Consider the following 7,725-nt stretch of genomic DNA (forward strand, 5'->3'; position numbering starts at 1 on the left):
AATCATTTTACTAGGCAGACTAAAAGCGTGTTGCAATTGGTAACATTCATTCAAGCTCAAAATTGATTGATTATTAAGCTTCGATCAAGCACATCATGTCTTCACCGGATAAAAATCAAGGTAAAAATGCCAATCGAAACTTGGTCGATAGTGACCAACTCAATCCGATGAAAGAAGATCGATCGAAACAAAAAGTGGATAAAAATACCAAGATGGCTACTGAAGACAGTAAAAATAAGGCTATGGACAGGCATTCGCGTATGGGTAAAGGGCGTGGAGAGCCGAAGAAAGGTCAGTTATTACCTATATCCATGATGATAGATAATGAGCAATGATATTGTTGTTAAAATAGAGGATGGATAACATTGCAATCGTGTTCCTATCTGTAAAGCCAGAATCTACATCTCTATACGGTAGAAATAGATGCCTAACTAGCATACAATGTAACATCTTGACGATCGGTTGTTTTAATCTTGGTCTACAACTATTTCGAATAGACCTACTCAAATCATTTTCCATCGATCAATGACCACTACTGCCTTAATCCATCCAAAATGGCAGAGACATACTTCAACTCGTAAGGAAATGATCTCTAGACTGCTTAACTGCCATATTTTATCTTCTATACTACCTAATAATAACAGTATAAAATCGACGGCTATTACAGTCTATGCCACAGCACAACCATCGCGAATTTGTCCCAGAAAGAGACTGTTTCAAATAGATTCTTAATTCATCCAAATCCCTATCCAATATTGCAAAGAAAATGATCAATGCGTCTCAATCACAATTGTTCATTACATCGAATCAATAATACTAATCGAGCGATTTCGCTCGTTCCTATATGCCATAACAACAGTGTTATTGACACAAGCTCTGCCAGTAAGAAAGGCCAGAACAAAATAATCAATGGCGTTCCTACGCTAGGAATGGAAAGCTCATTCCCTTTAAAAGAGGCTCCGACTTAATTAGTGGTGATTGTGATTACACCCCAATAATTGACTGTAGTTGTCCATTACACCTAATCGACAATACTAAGCTAACGATATCGTTAGTTCTGACAACAGCACAGCCAGTAAGAAAGGCTAAGAACAAAAAAATCAACGGTATTCCCTGTGTTAGGAAAGGAAAGCTCATTCCCTATAAAAGGCTCCAACTTGAATGGTGATGGTTGTAAATACATCCCAATAATTGACTGTAGTTGTCCATTACACCTAATCAACCATTACTATGCTAACGATATCGCTAGTTCCCCATAGGCCATGACAACAGCATTATGGACAAGAGCCAGGCCAGTAAGAAAGACCAAAAACAAAAAAAAATCAACGGTATACCTGTGGTAGGAAAGGAAAGCTCATTCCCTATAAAAGAGTCTCCAACTTGAATGGTGATGGTTGTTAATACATCCCAATAATTATATATAATTGACTGTAGTTGTCCATTACACCTAATCAACAATACTAAGCTAACGATATCGCTAGTTCCCCCTAGGCCATGACAACATCATTATTAACACGAGCAAAGTCGGTAAGAAAGGCCAAAAACAAAAAAAATCAACGGTGAAGAGCAAGATAGATATCCTGCTAGCTTCCCAATTCGCACTTGATTGCAGTATAAAGCTGACCGATTTTTACGTTTGCAGCACTGTTCAAAGGCCCATATTTTACTGGTCAGTTTTTATTTACAATTTGTACTAGTCAATATCCACCGCTGCTTGACAAGTAGTAATAATAAATAAATTGAAATACCTAAACTGAGAACATCGATCAAGTCAATCTATCTTTTTTAACGCCAATATCAAACACCTTGTCCCATTTTCCTATATGTCAAGCTTAAAAGTAAGAAATGCAATCGAATCAACGAATGCATGGCTTATCAAGGAGCCGAATTGATCCGGCTCCAATTATGACTATAGCATGTTAAGTCTACATCTCACTGTGCTCTTGCTGCACTTCATTTTTGACCGCATTGCATCGTAGTAAATAATCCATAATTGTATATCGTGCGTTTAAAACGAATATTCTACACCCTTTAGTAGAATAACGACGGTGCTGCAATCTGCAAGCGTTGCATTGTAATATAGCTCATCGATTTTAACGTCTTGTACAATCGATGATCATATCACACAAAATGAGCAGTTAACGAAGGAGTCAATCTTACCTGTTTTACACGCCAACCTAACATGTACTGTAAGCACTCATGCAGCCTCTTATAAAACCCAAATCGTGGCACAAATTAATTAATTATATATTGTACAAGTGTATGTATGCAATGGATTTTGTTATAAATTAGAGTCTATACAGTTACAGTGTACAAGCATAGCGACGATATGACTCTGATACTAATGTAGATGAGAGATACGGATTGTGTAGGCCAGCTAGATGAAATGAAATACATCAACGTTTTTATAATAGTTCTAGTTATAAATAAAGAGAACTCATCTCGTACACGTTGAAATTAACCTATGAAATAGGGCTAATCTGCCTTCCAGTTTACCTTTACTTTATTCGATATGAATCTTATAATGTAACACTATTATGGGTAGTCTTAGAACTAATGTACGCATATTTATGCAGTCTATGCAGTTAAAGGTAATTTTGTGGTAATCTGTTGCTATACCTATACACTATGGCACTAGAACATGCGTTTGTACTATTTTACGATATTATGATAGGTGGTGGTGGTGGTAAAGGGACCTGGGGCAAAGCTGGTGAAGTTTACGAAGATGGCGATGGAGCGTTAGATGAAAATGATGTAAGTTATCCTTCTGGTGATGAAGTAAAATTATTCCAAAATGTTACGTATCTATTTAGTACCAGTTTTATTATTACAGTATGCATTGACAGCGTAAACTTTGAAAGGCTCTTTGGAATTTTGCCTTGCTATAGAAAAAGAATTTTTAACATAACGCATTAATTATTAATTTTAAGGATTAGAAGTAGGCTAGCCGTAACTTATTCCATTTTTTGTCTAGGAATAAGTCTCATGACTTTCAACGTGCGTACTTAGGCCAGATATTATTAAGAAAATAAAAGAATATACGGAATATCTGTTTACAACAGCAAATAGTTATTCTTAAAGTATCCTTGATTTTATTTTTGGAGTGTTATTGCTACCATGAATGGTGGTATCATAAAGATTCAGTACCTAGAGAGATCTTAAATCATAGAATACCGATCGTGATTTAAAATGGTATTCAACAAATGGAAGTAAAATTATATTCATGATGTGCTTATCTTGACCATATTAATTAGTTGACTGCTAGCTACCTGTTATGTCTTGTCTTGTTAAAAGGAATGATTATAACGTATATTAGATTAATATATTAATACCCGTATATACTATAATGACCCAAGATGAAATATTATAAAGGATCTGGCGTATGATACAATTCAATGAACTTGTGCTGTATTGACTATGTCAACTGTGATGGTGATAGCAATTAAAATTTATAATTCTGATTTAGTGCAGTGCTGAATTGATTGATAATTAAAGTTGTGAAATCATAAACCAACAACGCTATAACAATTTATTATGCTTTACGGATCAATTATACCCAAATCCATTGATCTTATCAATATTTTTCATTCGCCCATTTAAACTGTTTAGGTTTGTATCGCCATACCATTATTATTAGCAAGACTATCAGTAAATTTACTGTAGGCAAGCTATAGGCGCAAGAAAGATCATCGTATTCTTATACTGTTGTATTTACACATAAATGTCAGCATCAAACCATCCATAACCTACTGAATGACTTTTCTAAGAATAAAACTAGCGGAGGGCGTTATTTTATTGTATGCCTTATGAAATGTCCACTTTTCCTCCAATCAATTAATAGGAAGAAAATGAAAGGTGTATATCTGCAACGATTAAACTATAATTATATACTATTAACTAAGCAGATTCATGTGGAAAATTTTATTAATTTCGATCATCATCTCTAAACCAGCAAGAATTTTACCTGTATACCTAGAGGGTAAGATCTGTCAATTCTGCATCTAGTTTTGTAATTGTAAGTACTAGACTTGTCAGTAAAAATACGATCGATATTTATCGCTAAGCAGTTAAGGTGTCTCGTTGAACATTTTATTGCACGCCAATATACTGTAGTAACAGTTAAAAAATAATTACATATCGCCTCGACTAAATGGAGAATCCATTATTAACGCTTTATTCAATGCAAAGTTGGATAATTTAGTTTATTGTTACCTTCGTGTTACTTAAGTAAAATTTAATATTACACCTGCTCTCATCCCTAAAACCATGTGATTACCATGATTATATTATATTTAGCCTTTAAAGCGTGTCAGCTAGATGCTTTAGAAAGAAATTGGGCGTCAAAATCAAATTAATTTTAACAAGTAGAGAGAACAAATAACGTGACTCAGTAGAAAAATTTCATATTTATGCCAAAATCATTTAATGAATAGTGATATCATTTATCACTTTATTATATAATTTGTATCTATCTACGATTTCATTAATACTCCTAAAACAATAAAAAGCAATAATATCAAGATAAGTATAGATTGATTTACAGGAGTAATTTTATACGTTTAAATATATTGTACAATTAATTAATCAGTCACGTACAAATATCACTTTGAGATAAGATTGAAGAAATAAATTCTCTTTGCTTGTGTGTCTTCATTTGAGTAATTCTACACAATCATTTGTTTTTATCATTTTACACAGCTCAGCTATTATTTTATATATTAACATAGAAAGATATTTATATACTTTAAATACAGTTGATGAGTAAACGCAAAATAGAATTAAGAGAAAACAATATAACGTCAATAAAAGAAAATCTGAATCATCGCTGTCACAAATTTATCATTGCTCATGTCTCCTGCGCCTATAAATTACCTTGTTGATCGCAATTGATTTTATTAATAATTAAATCCATGGATAATCATCCCCAAAACAGTTTATTAAATCATGAAAATTTTCCAATTTATTTCAGAGAGTAAGTTTTAACGACTTTGTATAATTTTATATAGTAACTGACAGTAATTAATCGATGATAAACAGTCAAATGATTCAGTTAATTTCTATTTAATGTATATTTCATAATATTGTCTCTATACGCTAGTACTTACAATAAAACAACTACACTATCACCTTGAACAACTACAGCTAATAAAATATCTTAACTGCTTTGTTATAATATAAACTTTAAACTGTATGCGTGTATCTCGTCAGAAAGATTGATTATAAGCTACATTTAAGTTTGTAGTTAATGATATGCCTGTATGAAGTAATAAATCGCTTGCTTGATTAGTGAATAAATTGCATTCACATCTATGAAAGTAGAGGAAGTAGCAATACGTAATTTCAAGGCTTAAGTAAGATTTTAATGAGAAATTTTATAACAATATCATTATATTTCAGTATATAACATAATCAACATCAACAAAGGACTGCTATTACGTATTTAATAGTTGATAGAAGTAGCTATAAATCAGAATTGATAGTCTTTGCCTAGTGATTTACTAATTAATGAATTTATTGATTTGATACATTATCTGATTTTGTATCTATTCTGAAATGGATTATAACTTTAGTTTTATAATCGATACAATTTACGTTTTAAACAGTACGCACCACTTTAAATATGTCTGAAAATATTCTAATTGCCTTCTCTTGATATATTCAATCCTAGCTTAATGTTCAACATAACATTAAAATTCATCTATGTTCATCAGATCAGGAAGGGTAGCAAAATATCAGGTCCAATATATTCAATAGTACGATATCATTTAGCCACTTTCTTATTAACTTTCAAATTAAGAGTGATTCGTCATTTAACAATAACGCGCACTTTAATATCGTGACAAAAAAAATTTTAAAATAATAAATTGACATATCTTATTGTTACTAAACCAGGAGCGTAATAAATTGATGTACATCTCTTAATCATACTATATTCTTTTATTTTAATAAATAATAATTGCTATCAATGATGCTTAAAGCTCCATTCCCATTGCTTTGATGGCCTGTGTTCGTTTAAAAAGACTATAGATAGAAAAAATAACTAAAAACAAATAAACTGGAACGTAATGCACGAATTAAATATACTGCATCTGTGTTATTAATATGACAATGAAAAACTAAACTTTTCACAGTTAAAATAAAAGATTTGCATCTTGTTAGCTGAAAGTTAAAAATTGCTTCACTATTAAATGTGTTTTATTTCCTGATTTGAAGAAGAGTTTAATTTTAAATTACGCAATAACACATGCATAATTATTATTTTGGGATAATATTATTATAAATGATTAGAAGTTATCGATTAATTATAAGCTCTCAGGCCAAAAGTATTTATACTTTTATACTTTTGGCCTGAATAATTCATTTACACTGACAAGGCCTGCTTTTAGTTTTTGTGGAGTTGATTGATGCTAATATTTATTGCTAATTAGCTACGTTCAATTTAATTTGAAATTGATAACAGAAGATACTAATCTTTCAATTATTAATATATAAATACCTTTAGATGATTAAATTCAAGTCAAGATTGCTACTTGTGAACATACTAAATAATATTAACGCTAATAGTTACTGCTACATAAGCAAACTAATAATGACAATTGTAAAGAGACACTGTATAGCTAGTGATTATCATTCATAGAAGCCAATCACATCTGGTTATTAATTATAAATTATCAAATCTCAGCTCGTCCTATCCAACTTAACATTTATTTCACATTGTGGAAATTAAAAGTAAAGGGTAGTAATTAGTTCCATCATCGTTCATCATATAAAAAAAAACAATAACCGTATATAACTAGTGATTATAGTTGGCACTAGAATCCAATCATATTCAATTATGAGACCTCAGTTGGTCATGTTAAAATTGAGATTCATTTCATTTAGTAAATCATACATTTAATAATAAGCTAAGTTCATTACCGCTATCTACGAATATATTACTAACCGCTAATCATCAATCTAAAATAAAAGAATAACCATGCACTATAGTATTCAGTACAGTTAGTCATTATTATCCAATAGCACCTAATAATGTTCAGTTGGGCGATCTGAATTATAAAGTTATTGTGTGAGACCTTTAGGTGATTTACCTGCTATCCTAGAGTTAGTATAACTGTTGCAATAATAAGTACATGGCAATAAATCCAATTAGCTAGACAAAAAGTCATTTTCAATCTTTTACCATTCCAAACATATAAAAAATTACAGTTCTAATCTAGTAAGGTATTCCGTATAAAAATAATAATCATCAATATAGAACATTCCCCAGCGTATAGAAATGTCAATACTTTACAATTAAAGGTAATAACAAATAATTAATATCATAGCCATCATACGTAAAAGGATTTACCAATTTAATGACAGCTGACAAGCACGAAATATTTTCACAAATAACAAGATAAGATGTCAATATCTGTTGGCTAATTTTGTGTATCGTTATGTTTACAACTTAAAAACAGTGGTTACTAACTATTTGCTTAACATAGCCCAATTAATTATTATCCGACATCATAATAATTAGTGTGAATGGAAGCAGTAGATTCATTTTAAGTAGAATTACAGTAAAATTGCCACGGTTACCGAACATCAATACAAATATTTTTTCAGATTAACAAATTTTACAAACACGCTAATTAGAGTAATGCAAACTTTGTTTACGACCTTAATAAAGGTGGGTTTAGGATAATTTTACTACCAAAAAACTCACTTAAAATGATTTTTCAAAAT

This window comes from Trichoplax adhaerens, genomic scaffold (genome assembly GCF_000150275.1).
Source record: "Trichoplax adhaerens TRIADscaffold_1 genomic scaffold, whole genome shotgun sequence".
Lineage (NCBI taxonomy): Eukaryota > Metazoa > Placozoa > Uniplacotomia > Trichoplacea > Trichoplacidae > Trichoplax > Trichoplax adhaerens.